The following is a 17,133-nucleotide window of genomic DNA, read 5'->3' on the forward strand; positions in this document are numbered from 1 at the left end:
AACACTTGTATAACATTTAATATGTGCCAGCTACCATTCTAAGTGCTTTCCATATATTAACTCACCTAATTCTCCTAACAACTCTAGGTAGCACTTACTGTTCAGATGGGAAAACTGAGGCACAGAGAAGTTAAGCAACTTGTCCAAGGTCAAATAGCAAGTGGTAGAGTCAGGATTTGAACCGGCCATCTAGTTCCAGAGATTGTGTTCATACTCATTATTCTCTGTTCCCAAATCTATCAACATTTTAAAAAAATTCTGTTGTAAGTACTGTTATGGCTCCTTAAAAGCAGGAGAAGCACGATGAATTAGTACTGTTGGATCCACAACCTCTAAGCTTTATGACAGAGAGTATTAGAAAATATCTTTTCAGTTATTATGAATTTGATTTACAAGAATACAAAATATTGACTGAAAACAATATCTAGCTCCATTCTAAGCAAGACTAGCCTTTTTTTTTTTTTTTTAGTCTGGGTCAGGTGAAGCAGTATGAGTGGAGTAAGACTAGATTTCTAATAATGTTGCATTTTATATTTCAACTATACAGTTTATACAGTTGAGAAGGAATTAATGAATGCCTCTGAATTTTGATCTTTTGATATGTACTTATTCTGATAAAAATTGTTTTCAAATATTAAAATAGTAATACATTATATTTTAATTTTATTTTTTAATTAACATACACTAAAATGGACTATGTACAAAATTTATTTTATTTCTTTTTGGCAGCTGGCTGGTATGGAGATTCAAACCCTTGTCCTTTATGTTACAAGGTGGTACTCTAACCAACTGAGTTAACTGGACAGCCCAAATTTTAATACAAGAATAGATTCATATAAACACCAACACAATCAGACACAGAACAGTTCCATTGCTCCAAAAAAACTCACTTGAGTTACCCCTTTGTAGTTACTCTCTCTCCTCCACCCCAGCATGTGGCAACCACTGATCTGTTCTCCATCACTATATTTTTGTCTTTTTGAGAATGTCATGTAAATGAAATCACATAGTACGTAAGCATTTTGTTTTGTTTTTTTTGGCAGCTGGCCAGTACAGTGGTCCAAACCCTTGACCTTGGTGTTACAATCTGTGCTCTAACCAACCAAGTTAACTGGCCAGAACCTTAATATGTAAGCTTTCAAAACTGGCCTCTTTTACTAGTGTAATTCCTTTGACGTTGATCCAAGATGCTGCATACATCAATAGCTCATTCCTTTTTATTGCTGAGTAGTATTCTACTGAATAGACATACCACAGTTTACCCATTCATTCATTGAAGGACATTTGGGTTGTTTCCAGTTTTGGGTAATTGTGACGAAGGCAGCTATAAACATTTGAGTGCAGGTTTTTGTGTGAACAGGGTTTTTATTTCCTTAGGGTAGATACCCAAGAGTGAAATTGCTAGGCCATATGACAAGGATATTTTTAACTTTGTAAGAAACTGCCAAACCCTTTTCCACAGTAGCTGTATCATTTTGCATTTCTATGAGAATGTATGAGCATTCTATTTATTCTTCATCCTCACCAGTACTTGGTATTATCAATTTTTTTTAATATATATATTTTTATTCCTTCTTATTTGTTATTCTATTAGGCATCTCATTGTGGTTTTAATTGGCATTTCCCTAATGACTAGATGATATTCACATCTTTTAATGAGCTTATTTCCCATCCGCTTACCCACTTTGGTGAAATACCTGTTCAAGTCTTTTGCCTGTTTTTATTTTTATTTTTGTATTTTATTAAAAAAATATTTTTTGGTGGCTATGGCATGGGTATCCAAACCCTTGACCCCCTTGGTCCCTTTGACCTTGGTGTTACAACACCACACCCTAACCAACTGAATTACCTGTCCCCCATCTTTTGCCCATTTTTATATTGGGCTGTTTGTTCTCTTACTGCTGAGTTTTGAGAATTCTTTATGTATTCTATATACAAGGCCTTTGTCAGATATGTGATTTGCAAATATTTTCTTCTAGTCTTTAATGTCTTTTTATTCTGTTACCAGTGTCTTTTGCAAAGTTTTAAGTGTTGATAAAGTTCAGTTTATCAATTTTTTTCTTTTTGTGCCTGTAAGAACTCTTTGCCTAGCCCCAGGTCATGAATATTTTCTCTCAAGTTTTCTTCCGAAAGTTGTATAGTTGTAGATTTAACATTTAGATCTATGATAAATTTTGAGTTAATTTTTGCATAAGGTGTAAGATTAAGGTTCCATTTTTAGTTTATGAATGTCCAATTGGCACAACAGCATTTGTTGAAAAGACTATCCCCTTTAAAAAGTTTTTTATTATTATTTTTAATTAACATGTAATAATTATACATATGTATGGGGGTACAGAGCTATATTATCCTTTGGACCTTTGTGAAAAATCAGTTGGTTATATTTGTGTGGGTCTGTTTCTAGGCTGTTTATTCTGTTCCATTTATCTTAGTGTCTGTCCCTTCACCAATACCACACTGTCTTGATTAATCTAGGTTTATAGTACAACTTAAAATTGGTTAGTGTGATTCCTCAACTTTATTCTTCTTTTTCAAACTTATTTTGGCTTTTCTAGTTTTTAAAGTTTCTTTATTAATTTTAGAATCAGCTTGCCTATATCTACAAAAATTCTGCTGGGATATTCAATGGAACTGAATTAAATCTATAGATCAATTTAGGGAGTTGAGTCTTTTAGTACTTGAATAGGATACATCTCTCCGTTTCTGTAGGTCTTCTTTGAGTTCTTTCATTAATGTTTTGTAGTTTTCGGCATACACATTCTGTCCGTGTTTTGTTAAATTTATACCTAAGTATTTTAATATTTTTGGAGCAATTGTAAATTGTATTGTTTAAAAAATATTACTTTCTAGTTATTCATTGCTGGTATACATACACACACACACACACACACACACACACACACACACACACACACACACACACACACACACACGAAACAGATGTAAGATTATTTTTGTGTGTTTACCTTATGTCCTGGGACCTGAACTCAGTCCTAGAAGAGTTCTTTGGGTTTCTATGTAGACAATTGTGTCATCTCTAAGTAGGGATATTTTTATTTCTTCTTTTCTAATATGTATGTCTTTTATCTTCTTGCCTTGTTACACTGGGTAGGAATTCCAGCATAATGTCAAATAGCAATGGTGAGAGAAGACATCCTTACCTTGTTCCTGATCTTAGAGGGAAAGCACTTAGTTTTTCACCACTAAATATGATATTAGATGGTGGCTTTTTGTACATGAACTTTATGAGATTGTGGAAGATCCCTTTTATCCTAGTTTGCTGAGAATTTTAAAAATCTGAATAGACGATAAATTCTGTCAAATTCTTTTTCTGCGTAATTTGACATGATTATGTAGTTTTTTTTTCTTTAGTCTTTTTTTGGGGCGGGGAGGTGGCTGGCCGGTATAGGGATCCAACTTCTTTACCTTGGTGTTATAATTTCTTCAGTCTATTAATATGGATTATATTCATTGATTTTTTTGAATATTGAATTTTGCATTTTCAGAATAAACCCCACTTGATTGTGGTGTACAATTTTTTTTTTTAATATCCTGCTGGATTCAGTTTGTTAATATTTCACTGAGGATTTTTTTTTTTTTTTTTTGACCGGTAAGGGGATCATAACCCTTGACTTGGCGTTGTCAGCACCACGCTCAGCCAGCGAGCGAACCGGCCATCCGTATATGGGATCCGAACCCGGGGCCTTGGCGCTATCAGCACCGCACTCTCCCGAGTGAGCCACGGGCCGGCCCTCGCTGAGGACTTTTGTATCAATGTTCATGACAGATATTTGCCTGTAGTTTTCTTTTCTTGTAAAATCTTTGTCTGGCTCTGGTATCAGGGTAATGCTGGTTTTATAAAAATGTATTGGTAAGTGTCCCTCCTCTTCTATTTTCTGGAAAGTGTTTGTGTAGAATTGGTATCATTTTATCTTTAAATGTTTGATAGAATTAGACAGTATAACCATCTGGGCCTAGAAAAGTTCTAAAAGGTGTTTTATTTAATTATTGAAGAATATTGATTATACATTTTTGTGAGGCATAGGGTTGAATATCAATACATGTTTACAATGTGTGATGATCAAATCAGGGTAATTAGCACATTTATTGCAAAGTAATCATTTCTTTGTGATGAGGATATTCGATTTTCTCTTTTCTAGCAATTTGATACCATGCAGTAAACTATTATTAATTGTAGCTGCCTAGCTCAACTGTACACCCGTAGAACTTATTTTTCCTATCTAGCTGTTCGTATCTGTTAACCAGCCTTTCACTACCCTCTCCCCCTTCCCCTTTCCCTCCTCTAGTAGCCACAGTTCTCTTCTTCTTTCTTTAAAAATATGAAATGCCTCATGAATTTGCATGTCATCCTTGTGTGGGGGCCCTGCTCATCTTCTCTGTATCATTCCAGTTTTAGTATATGGGCTGCCAAAGTGAGCACTGAGCATTTTTTAATGTTCTATTTCAATCTATCTATTGTATTTTTGACTATATGTCTATGTAAAAAAAGTTTTTAATGACTGCTCTTGGTATTAAAATATAAATATTTAATTTCCCATAGTCTACTTATTTAACCAATTTTATTTACTTAAAGTCAATATTTTACCACTTCGAGTGGAATTTAGAAATATTACCATCATTTAGATACCTTTACCCTCTCCTCTTTTATGTTGTAGTTGTCTTATGTATTGCATTTACATACACGGAAGATCCCATTACTGTTTTCACTTTCAAATATGAAAGATACCTTAGGGAACTCAGGAGGAGAATAGTCTATTGTGTTTACCTAGATATTTACCGTTTCTGTTGTTCCTCCTTTATTCTTGGTGTTTCAAGTTTTCTGATGGTATCATTCTATCTGCAGAGTTTCCTTTAGTAATTCTTCAGGGCAGGTCTGATAACAATGAATTCTTTTTGTTTTCTTTCTTTGAGAATGTGTATATTTCAACTTCACTCATGAAGGATATTTTTGATAGATACAGAATTCAGGATTGACAAGTTTGTTTATTTTTCACAGCTGTTTAAGTTGTTCTACCTTATTCTACCCTCCATGGTTTCTGATAAGAAACCTGCAGTCATTTGAATTATTTTTCCCCTGTAAGTAATGTGTCATTTTTTTCCTACCTGCTTTCAAAAAACTTCATTTTTGTCTTCAGGTTTCAGTAGTTCAATTATGATGTTTTATGGAATGGATTTATTTGGGTTTTTCCTGTTTGGAATTCACTGAGCTTCTTATACCTGTAAGTTTATATTTTCACTAAATATGGGACAGTTTGGGTTTTTTTTTTTTTTTTCAGATTTTTTTACTGCATTGTATTTTTTCCTCCTCTTCTTTCTGGACCTCCAATCACATGAATGTCATATCTTTTTGTATTATCCCACTAGTCCCTGAGATGCTGTTCATTTTTTCCCCATATTTTTTCTCTCTGTTTTTCAGATTGGATGATTTTTGTTGCCTTATCTTCAAATTCACTGACTCTTTATTCTGTCACCTCCATTCTATGATTGAGCCCACCCAATGAGTTGTTCATTGTATTTTTTACTTCTGAATTTCAGTTAGTTCTTCTTTATATTTTTTATTTGTTTGCATTCCTTCTAAGAATATTTTCCCTTAGGTCCTGGTACACTTTTATAATAACTGCTTTAAAGCCTTGGTTAGTTAATATCAGCATCTACATTGTCTTGGCCTTGGCTTCTGTTAATTATCTTTTCCCGTGTGAGCTGAGATTTTCTTGGTTCTTTGTATGTTGAGTAATTTTGAATTGTATCCCAGACATTTAAAACATTACATTAGAAGACTCTGGATTTTCTTTAAATCCTATGAAGAGTATTATTATTTTTGTTTTAGCAGGCTAATAGACCTGTTTGGGTTCAGGCCACAAGTTCCAACCAACCCTCTGCAGGTTATAGTTTCAATGTCAATTCTGTTTTTTAAGACTTTGCTGTGCTATTTGGATCTATCCTCTGTGTGTACCACTACTCAGTGTCCAGTCTAGAACCTGTGTGGTGATTATCCTTTAGTTCACTCTTAAAGTCTTTGGTATGCTGTTTATGATCAGATCCATCCTTGTGCAGTTTGAGGATGAGCCAAGAAGTTTATAATCAACTTCAGTTGTTACTTTCTTGGAGTTCTTCCCTCTCCACAATATCTGGTACTTTCTGGTTCCTAGGACTTTCAGTCCCACAGTCATAAAGCAAGTTCTTTAGTTACTCTGCTCTGCTGTATGCTTTCTGGAACTGCACCATGTCTAGGGCCAAGCAGTGTAAGGACAGAGGGGAAAAATGCAATTGGTGTTTGGCTCACCCTTCTGAGATCCCAGCTTCTCCACAGAAGAAGGATTCGCTCTCTCAGAGATGTTAGAACTTATGGGCCCCCTGCTATCATTGCCATCGCTGGGTTGGCAGGATTTTCTGGGGCCTGGGGCATTAGAGAACTAGGAAGACCAAAAAAAAAAAAAAAAAAAAAAAAGGCAGATTTCCCCCATACTCTTTGAGTATTAGGAGATGCTTTTCCTGCTCCTTGAGCCAGACTGGAGGGCATCTTGTGGAGCTCTCACTGTCCGTGCTCTGATGCCCATTCTGAGTTTCAGATTGCCTACGTTTAGACCAGGGGATTCTGGTAAGGAAAAAAACAAAAACAGAAAACTCACTGCTGGTTCAGTAGTACTTTGAATTCTGGTTTTCTTCCCCAGTCCACCTGCTACTTTTTATCTTCCACAGTCCTCAAGTAGCTCTTCCACGTGTTCTATCTAGGTTTTATTTATATTAAGTGAAAAAGACAGGGTGGAGTGTGCTTATTCCATTTTACCCAAAACTGGAATAGTACATCATGTTTACATGGCTGTTATGGACTGAAAGTTTGTGTCCCCTCAAAATTCATAAGCTGAAGCCCTAACCCCCAATTAATGGTATTTGGAGATATGGCCTTTGGAAGGTAATTGGGTTAGATGAAGTCATGAGGGTGGGGTCCTCATGATAGGATTAGTCCCTTAAATTTCTGCTGTTTAACTATCCAATCTATGGTATTTTGTTATGGCATCCTGAGCAGAGTAAGTCAATTACCAAAATATTCATTAAAAAAATTCACAGCACTACATATTGTGTCACTCTTCCCAATTCAATCACTACTTTCCCCCATAATTCTACCTGAAATACTTTGTGCGAGATTTATTAACAAATTATACTTATTTGTATTTCCAGACAGAAAAAGAAACGGTCCTTAGAAACTAGACCGGTAGCTTTAGAGATCCAAATAATTTTGTATTGTTTCATTATCATACTTCGTATATATATTTTGATATGTCTATTTTGAATTAATTTACTGCTTGATTATTTGGTCCTTGGTCCCCTTGACTAAATTTGCTTAATGTTTTGCCATAAATAATCTCAAGACTGAGTGACCTAGGTCCAGTTTGGACCAATTCTTTTTATTTTCTTATGTCTCTGAGAAGGTTGCTTCAAAGAGAACACATGGTTAGGAGCCCACAGTTCATTTCTTTCACATATAGCCTGTTAAAATAAAAGAGACGAGGGTAGTGTTGAATAAATATAATCGAGTAGAAGAAGGATAAAGGAATTTGCTTGTCTTCTGCAGATAATAGTTTTAAATAAATTCGTATCTGATAATAAATGAAATGAGTAATTCTTGACCATCAAAAAGGACAAACCTTTGTAATTGGAGTGGAACTGCACTAGAACTAGGCTATTGTCTCAAGTGGAATGAAGACTCTAGAATAGATCAGTGAGCTTTGGTACCTAAGGCAATTCCATGTTATGCTCTATTGCTCTCCACCTGATGGACTTCTTTCTTTTATTTACTTCCCCTCCAGTAATCTTTTCCATTTCATCCATTCCCTTTTCTTTTTCCCTTCCTCACAGTTCTTACATCTGTGAACTTGGGTTAATCAGTAGAGTGGGTTTAAAGAAGCTGCTGTTCCTTGAAGGTAAAGCCTTTCTTTTATCTTTCTACATCTCTCCTCTTTTCTGGGTGTGCTGCATTCCTGTTCCTATTCCTCCTCTCTGTATTGCCCTTCTCCTCAGGGCCATACTGTACCCCTGCCACTGTGAATTAACTCTGACTTACTTGGGAATAAAAATGTTATTAATGACCCCAGTTTTAGAATAAGAATAGTTTTCTGTAGTTTTTCTCTCTCATACTAGAGTTTTACTAAAGCACTCCATTGTTCCAGAGTTAATCAAAATAATCTAAAACCTCAGTTGTGATTTGCCTACTTCCATAATAAGAAAAAAATTAAAAGAGAAATATTAGAAAACGATAATTGCATCAGAACTTGTTTGAAAGAGAAAAGCTAGTCTCTTGAATAAAATTAACAGTCCACATTCTGGGGAATTTTGGTTATTTCTATGTATTGCAAGTGAGAGAAAAGTTATATTATGTAATTAAAAAGCCTTCGTAGCCCTTCAGGGTACAGAATATTAACTAAGCCTGACACTTCCTCTGTTGATGTTCCCTTTGGGAAACAAAAGATGGAAATAGTGATTAAGGACTTTCCACATAATGTCCCATACCAAACTGTAGGAAAAAAACCTTATATAACGTGACATGATAATGTAAAGTGGCATATGGACGGTATTACTATGTCAAGACTATATTATATCCAGCTGGTAAATTATATTTGTATGTTCAAGTTTGTATTTGAAAAAGTGTATAGTCTTTTGATCACTGAGTTTATAAATTACTTAACTGATTGTCTATCTGATGTGTTAAAAATGGCTAGGCATTGCAAGAAATATAAAGGTACAAAAATTTACATAATAATTTCCTTTAACTTTTACAGAACTTCAGTGGAAGTGGGAGCAGCTACACAGAAGTGAAAACTAAGACATAGTTAGTTGTCAAGACTTATGCTAGAGAGTCCATATGAAGTTTTTATTGTAAATGTTACTATACCTTCTGACAGCTGAGAATGAGGCTGCTTCTTGGGGAGCCTGTGCTGGTTTGCTCTTTGCATAGTTCATCTGGGATTAGCATTCTTCTAGTTTGTAGGAGACATTCTCCAGAAAGCTCTCTAGTTTATGGGGGAGGTAACATCTCCTGAACGTGGCCCTCAGAGAATTTTGAATGGGTAGAAAAAAGAGGTTTTATGCATTCTTGCTCATGTCACAATGTTGGACATGTGACTTAAGAGAAGCATGTGGCAGATCAATGTGATTGGGCTGTTCTCACAATACCAAGACTTGACTGAAGAGTGACTGAAAGGCAAATGCAGCTTATTTAAACTCTTAACTGAAACATTGGTATGGCATAAGATTATATTAATAAAAGATGTAAAACTATTTTAAAACTGCTGTATTATTGGGTCATCTTAAAGTACTGGGGGAATCCTTATTTTCTTATCTCCCATATTGTACTTACTGATAGTTATTCATCATTCATTCAGCATTTATTAAAAGCTTATTGTATGTCAAACAATATTCAAGGTGTAAGAGATGGCAGCAAAGAGTGTACAACTGAGTAAGGTACAGTACCTGCACTCGATAATAATAACAGCTAACACTTCGATAGTGCTTACTATGTGCCAGGCTTGTTCTAAGTGATTTTGTACACATGCACACATACACATGCACACACGCTCACTCAATCCTCACAACAGCCTTATGAGGTGGGTATTCACTAATAATAGTATTACCCCATTTTATAGATGAGGACACTGGGGTACAGAAAGATTAAGTAACTTGTCAAAGATTTCACAACTTTGGCAGAGCAAAATTCAAAAGCGAACGATCCGGCTCCAGAAACTGTGCTTTTAACTTCTATGCTAACTAGCCTCGCAGGAATTTAAGATCTGAGTATAAATATTAAGAATCTCCCCTACCAGGGGAAGGTAGTGGGGAATGGTGAATAGAGAAGCAGAAAATGACTCAGGTTAGGTGTTTCCTGTAAACCAACTCCAAGAGTATCTGACTGAAGAAATGCTTCAGTCTGCTCCAAAGAGAAAAATGGAATAATGAGGAAGTATTAAATACAGCAAGAAATTGGAAAATTTACCAACTGGTGGCACTCCACTTTAATTTTACGTCCAGGGCTACAACCCTTATTCTACTGCATCATCTTTTCACACGTACATTATGAGGGTTAATAAAAGCAACAGTCCCATAACATTTCCTTTCTCCCTGTCTCCCTCCTCTGGTTGAGGTACTTGCATGAAGGCTGTATTCACTAATGAGGTTTGGACCTGTTTGGGCATGTCTGGTGAATGGATGGGATGGGTCTGCGGGGAGAGTACTAATCTTAGGGAGAAAATCTCTCCTGAAGGTGCAAAATTGCAGAAATTATAATAAAGCCTTGGCTGTTGTAAGTGAGGAATGATTTTAGTACTTGTGGTAGAGAAGCAGTATAGTGTCAAATTGTAAGAAATACATGAGAGATATTTAAGCAGATCATGCTTGTAGGTTATTTAGTAGTAGTACACAGTTAATAAATATTTGTTGTTACTGGTATGATAGTGCTCACCCCATGTTGTCCTTATAGAAACATGTTTGCAGAAACCTAGGAGAGAAAATGTAAACATGCCAAGGGTTTTCATAAGACTGCACATGCTCTTTAATGACCCCATACATTTCTAAGTGTTATTGACAAATGTTAGTAATGATAAATGTTGGTAGTTATTATCATTATTGCTCTTATTACATTCCCGTTTTACATTATTACTAATTTTTTAATGGGATCAGTGAGAAAATGGGACTTAATTTTCAAAATATTCAAACATTTAAGTAGATTTCTCTAAACAGAAAGGAGTGAAATTCATATGAATAGGCAAGGAACCTAACTGTTTTCACTAGGCATTGTGGATTTTGCTTAAAGGAGTTTAGAAATAAACTCCTGAACTGATTTTATTATTATAGAATTCATTTTTTGTTGAGTCATTTTTTGCTTATTTTAGGATACTTTCTGAATCATTAATATTCCTTCTATCTATCTTTCTTATATAAGTAAATAAGTACCTTAATTCCTCTTTCCAGACAAGTAGAGATTCCAAATAGATGATGAGGAAATCCTTTTGCTCCTAATTGGTTCTTCTCCTCCCCACCTCCCCTTTTTTTTGGCAGCTGACTGGTAAGGGGATCTGACCCATGACCTTGGTGTTACCACCACCACGTTCTCCCAAGTGAGCTAAACAGCCAGCTCTCTTTGCCCCTTTTGATCTCCCGGTCTCTTCCCAGCAGGGTTGTCATTATAATGCCTCAGATAACTGTGGAGCCTTCATGTTCATCACTGCAATAAGATCATGTTACACACCCAATCAAAGTTCTCTGCTTCGGGGTGAAGGTTTCAGTGACGTCACACAACCTATAGACTTCCTGCTTCCTGGACTGGTTTCTCTGTGGTGGGAAGGATAGGAAAAGACAGAAGGAGGAGTGCACTGTAATTCTGAGGATCAGATTTAACTAGTATCTGGTAAAGCTTGAGATAGTTCCATGTTAATAAGTTGATCTAATTTATTCCTTTAAACCTGCTGTATTACGTTCTATCATATGAATTATTTATTCATATTGATGGACATCTAGGTTCTTTCTAATTTTTTACTACTTCAAGTAATATTTCCATGAACATTCCTATATATGTTTTCTTGTGCACATGTATGAAAGTTTTGCTAGAGTGGGGGATCTTTAAACTTTTTTGTTAGCTTAACCCACAAATAATTTGTAAAAACTACACATTTTAGAGTTGGAATAAAACCTTTTCATTATAGGTTTAAGGAGTTGCAAAGGAAGTGATTTCCTTATAATGTAAATATTAACATTTAAAAGTAGAATAATGTATCCAGTGGAATATAAATACCATGGTAATTTGATAATCGCCATTATCCACCAAAACATTAATAACATAAACAAGCTCTTCTCTTACAGTGGGAAATTTTATGTCATTTTTTTTCCTTTAAACATGAATTTTCTTTCTAATTCTGCCACAGATTTTTCTTTGAATGTAATGTACATTATGCATGAATATTTTTTATTTATAATGACTTTATCATATTTCTCTGCAACAAATTTTATATAAACATTTAATTAAATTGTGTCAAATTCCCTTGACCATAATGTTCCAAAGTGTTAAAAATTCTTCTGAGTTGAGTTATCATTAATTACTTTTAGTTTATAATTACCAAATAAATACTTTTAAATGTTGCTAATAATTAAACATAAAAAAGAAATCAGTGGGGCTTCTTGAAAATTGGTTTATATATCATAAATGCATTTTACCTATTTCCAGAAGGAGACAGGTTCAACATAAATAACTTTTTTCTAGTTTTTGTTTTTATATTGTAAACAGAGTAATATTATTCACAAAATAAGTAGACAGTGATTGGAAAGGATTGTTTTAGTGATGTCATTTATTTATTTGATAGCTTTCCAAATTACGTGCCATACTTAGTGATCTTATTTTTAATGATTTATCAATGGGCAGTTAGAATAGGTCTTCCTTCAATTTAATAACAACAAAATTATTGTTAAATATTCTAATTTTCAAAAGAGTTTGTTAGTAAAATTATTCAACTTCTCAGTACCAATGTCATTATTTTTTTATTTTTATTTTTATTTTTTATTTTTTTAAATAAACAATGCTTTTTTATTTTTTAATTTTTAAAATTTTTAAAACTTTTTAATTTTTTAATTTAATTTAATTTTTTCAATATACAATGTGGTTGATTATTGTGGCCCATTACCAAAACCTCCCTCCCAATCTCATTATTTTAAATTATATCTTTAGCTCCTTGTAACTTTTTACACTGGGGCAGTAGATCATTTTAGCATTCAGATGGACAGGAGTATGACTTTCTTGTTTAAAGTGGAGAAAGGGGGCTTTTCAAGATGGCGGCGGCTGCAGCGGCTGGCGCGGAGTAGCTGAGGTGGAAAAGGTGGCCACTGGGCCTCAGGCAGCCAGGAAACTTGTGGACCTTCCTCTCGCCATCTCTTAAGGGAGGACTGCTGCTGCTGACCGGTCGTGGGGGGTGACCGCCACTTTGCCCCCGGCAGGAGAGGCTGCCTCATTTACAGGCAACAGCTTTGAAGTGTGGAGCAGGAAAAGAACTGTTTCTTAGCTGCAAAAGCGAGTCTCGAAACAGGGAACACGGCGCCAGGGCTGCTGTGGATGCAGCCAGGAGCCCGGAGGCCGGGGCCGCGCTGAAGGCGGCCAGCTGCCCTATTCAGGATTCAAGGTTTCAGGCCGGCATTAAAGAAGATTCCTGGGAGCACCCGACTGAACAGCCCGAGGCGGCAGCGGCCGAGAACTGGGAAAGGCGGCAAACCAGAGACAGAGAGCGAGCACCCGACCTGGCACAGCACTGTGAGTGACCCCTGGCACAGCTCTGTTCGGGGGGTGGATGCCCACGCGGCTCCCGCCTGCACCACCAGGCCACTCACCGCCCAGTGCTGCCTCCATCTTCCCAGGTGCGGGCAGCTCCGCCCTGCTCGGCCATCACTGAGCCCTCCCACTTGCTGGCCTGGCGCAGGGCTTTCCGGAGCCTGCGGACCGGCCTCCGCTCCCACTCCCTCCGCGGTTCTCTGGCAGGGCTGGTGGCGGGGGGCGTCCTGGGCCAGTGTCGGGAGGGCAAGGAAGTACGGGCGGGCCGACTGTCACTCCACCATACCCTGGACTCTGGCCCCAGGTAAACTCCCTGTTACTGGGAGGCAGATACCATCTCTGCGGCCACCAGTTTAGAAAAAAGCCTAACGAATTTCTGGTTGGGAATAGTGTGGTAGGAGAGTTCCCAGGTCCGCTTGAACCTGCCGGAGACCAGGCTGCAGGTAGGCGCTAGACTCGGTTTATACTGGGGGGATACAAAGGTGAACAAGACCCGAGAAAGATCTACATGGTGCTACAAAGGCACCCAGAGAGACCGGTCGTCTGTGCCCAGCAGAAACCTGGTAGACTTCCTGGGCGAGGCGGTGCCGAGCAGGGTCTTGAAGGCCCAGCTGATAGACGAGGGGTGCAGAAAACACGCCCCAGCCCAGCACAGTGCGCACAGAGTGGGGAGACGTGCGGCCAGGGAGGCGGAGACTCGACAAAAACCACACACCCGGTGGGGTCGCCACTGCACGATCTAACAGCCTGGGCCAGAGCACACGGAACAGGGAGAAGTCCTGCACAGGAAGTGAAAGCTCAACAGAGATCACACACCCGGGCCGAGCCCGTGGCGCACTTGGTAGAGTGCTGCGCTGGCAGCGCGGCAATGCTCCCGCCGCGGGTTCGGATCCTATATAGGACTGACCGGTGCACTCACTGGCTGAGTGCTGGTCACGACAAAAAAAAAAAAAAAAAGAGATCACACACCCTGTGGTACGTGATCCACCAGCCCAGCAGAGTCCAAGCTGACCAGAAAGGTGGCTCCCCAGAGAAGCCCAAGACCCAAGGCAACCACACACACAAGGCACTAGAGGCCAACTGAGCAGTCACGGAGGGAGCCATACGAAATTGGCAACCACAGCAACATCCTAGTTAGTCATTAGTCTCAAACCGGTGGACTGTGAAACCCCCGGCCACAATGAATAAACACCAAAAAAAAGATACCAGAAATACAAAAAATCAAGAAAGTACACCACCAAAAGTTAATAAATCTCAAACTCTAGATCCTATAGAACAAGAAGCCCTTGAAATGACTGACAAGGAATTTCGAGGGATAATTCTAAGGAAACTGAATGAGATACAAGAAAACTCAGCTAGACATCATGATGAAATGAGGAAAAGTATACAGGATCTGAAAGAGGAAATGTACAAGGAAATCAATGTCCTGAAAAAAAATGTAGCAGAACTTGCTGAACTGAAGAAGTTATTCAACGAAATAAAAAACACAACGGAGAGTTTAACCAGCAGGCTTGTCGAAGTTGAAGAGAGAACCTCTGAACTTGAAGATGGGCTGTTTGAAATAATACAAGCAGACAAAAAGAAAGAAAAAAGAATCAAGGACATTGAAGAAAATCTGAGAGAGATATCAGACAACCATAAGCGATCAAATATCCGAGTCATGGGTATTCCAGAAGGGGAGGAAAATGGAGATTCCATTGAAAACATATTCAACAAAATAGTGGCAGAAAACTTCCCAGGTATAGGAAAAATCACAGATCTTCAGATCCAGGAAGCTCAACGATCTCCAAATGTATTCAACCCAAAAAGACCTTCTCCAAGACATGTCATAGTCAAATTGGCAAAACTCAGAGATAAAGAGAGAATCTTAAAAGCTGCAAGAGAGAAGCGTCAAATCACCTATAAGGGAGCCCCAATCAGGTTAACATCAGACTTCTCATCACAAACCCTAAAAGCTAGAAAGGAATGGGATGATATTTTCAAAATACTAAAAGACAAAGATTGCCAGCCAAGAATACTCTACCCTGCAAGGCTATCCTTCCAAAATGAGAGGCAAATAGTATATTTCTCAGACAAACAAAAACTGCGGGAGTTCACTACCACAAGACCACCCTTACAAGAAATCCTCCAGGGAGTACTGGGTTTGGTTGCTGAAAAATAACTACCACTGCCATAAAAACCCAAGAAAAATCTAAACCTGCTAGTATAATAAAAATGGCATTCATGAAGAGAAAACAAGCTAACAAAAACACTATCTACAACCTAAGGAACCAACAAACACAGAAAACAAACAGTAAATCAGAAAGCAAGGAACAAAAGACACCTAAGACAACCAAACAACCAATAAAATGCTAGGAATAAATCAACACCTTTCAATAACAACTCTTAATGTAAAAGGCTTAAATTCCCCAATTAAAAGACACAGACTGGCTGACTGGATCAAAAAGCAGGACCCAACTATATGCTGCCTACAAGAGACCCACCTCACCCATAAAGATTCACATAGACTAAGAGTGAAAGGATGGAAAAAGATTTACCATGCAAACAGAAAAGAAAAACGAGCTGGAGTAGCTATTCTTATATCTTACAAAATAGACTTTAAACTAAAAACCATAAAAAGAGACAACGAGGGACACTACTTAATGATAAAAGGACTGATCCATCAAGAAGACATAACAATCATAAATATGTACGCACCCAATGTTGGAGCAGCCAGATTTATAAAACAAACTCTATTAGACCTAAAGAAGGAAATAGACACTAATACCATAATAGCAGGGGACCTGAACACCCCACTGTCAATATTAGACAGATCATCTAGGCAAAGAATCAGTAGAGAAACACAAGATCTAAACAAGACTCTAGACCAATTGGACTTGGCAGATATCTACAGAACATTCCATCCAACAACCTCAGAATATTCATTCTTCTCATCAGCACATGGATCATTCTCCAGGAAAGATCACATATTAGGTCACAAATCAAGTCTCAATAAATTCAAAAAAATTGGAATTATCCCATGTATCTTCTCAGACCACAATGGATTAAAACTAGAAATTAATAACAAACGAAACTCTGGAAACTATACAAACACATGGAAATTAAACAGCATTCTACTCAATGACATATGGGTCCAAGAAGAAATCAAGCAGGAAATCAAAAAATTTATTGAAACCAATGAAAACAATGATACATCATACCAAAACCTGTGGGATACTGCAAAAGCAGTATTGAGGGGAAAATTCATTGCATTAAACGCTCACTTCAGAAGAATGGAAAGATGGCAAGTGAACAACCTAACACTTCACCTTAAAGAACTAGAAAAACAAGAACAATCCAAACCTAAAGTTAGCAGACGGAAAGAAATCATTAAGATCAGAGCAGAACTAAATGAAATTGAAAACCAAAAAACAATTCAAAAGATCAATGAATCAAAAAGTTGGTTTTTTGAAAAGATAAATAAAATTGACAAACCATTAGCATGGCTAACAAAAAAAAGAGAGAAGACTCAAATAACCAAAATTAGAAATGAAAAAGGCGATATTACAACTGATTCATCTAAAATACAAGGAATCATTCGAGACTACTATAAACAACTAGACACCAACAAATTTGAAAATCTGGAGGAAATGGATAAATTCCTGGACACATACACAAGCTCCCAAAACTGAACCATGAAGACGTAGAAAATTTGAACAGACCAATAACAATAAAGGAGATTGAAGCTGTTATCAGAAGGCTCCCAACAAAGAAAAGCCCAGGACCAGATGGATTCACAGCAGAATTTTACCAAACATTCAAAGAGGAAT

The 17,133-nt window shown here is 37.3% G+C and overlaps 1 non-coding gene across 1 annotated transcript; it reads right to left on the reverse strand.

Annotated features, from left to right (window-relative positions):
- Positions 1-4,334: 4,334 nt before the first annotated feature.
- LOC134382831 (U6 spliceosomal RNA) lies at positions 4,335-4,441 on the reverse strand. Its single transcript, XR_010024100.1, has one exon. It is a non-coding gene; the product is annotated as a U6 spliceosomal RNA (small nuclear RNA).
- Between the last annotated feature and the right edge of the window lie 12,692 nt (positions 4,442-17,133).

This window comes from Cynocephalus volans, chromosome 7 (genome assembly GCF_027409185.1).
Source record: "Cynocephalus volans isolate mCynVol1 chromosome 7, mCynVol1.pri, whole genome shotgun sequence".
NCBI classification, from domain to species: Eukaryota; Metazoa; Chordata; class Mammalia; order Dermoptera; family Cynocephalidae; genus Cynocephalus; species Cynocephalus volans.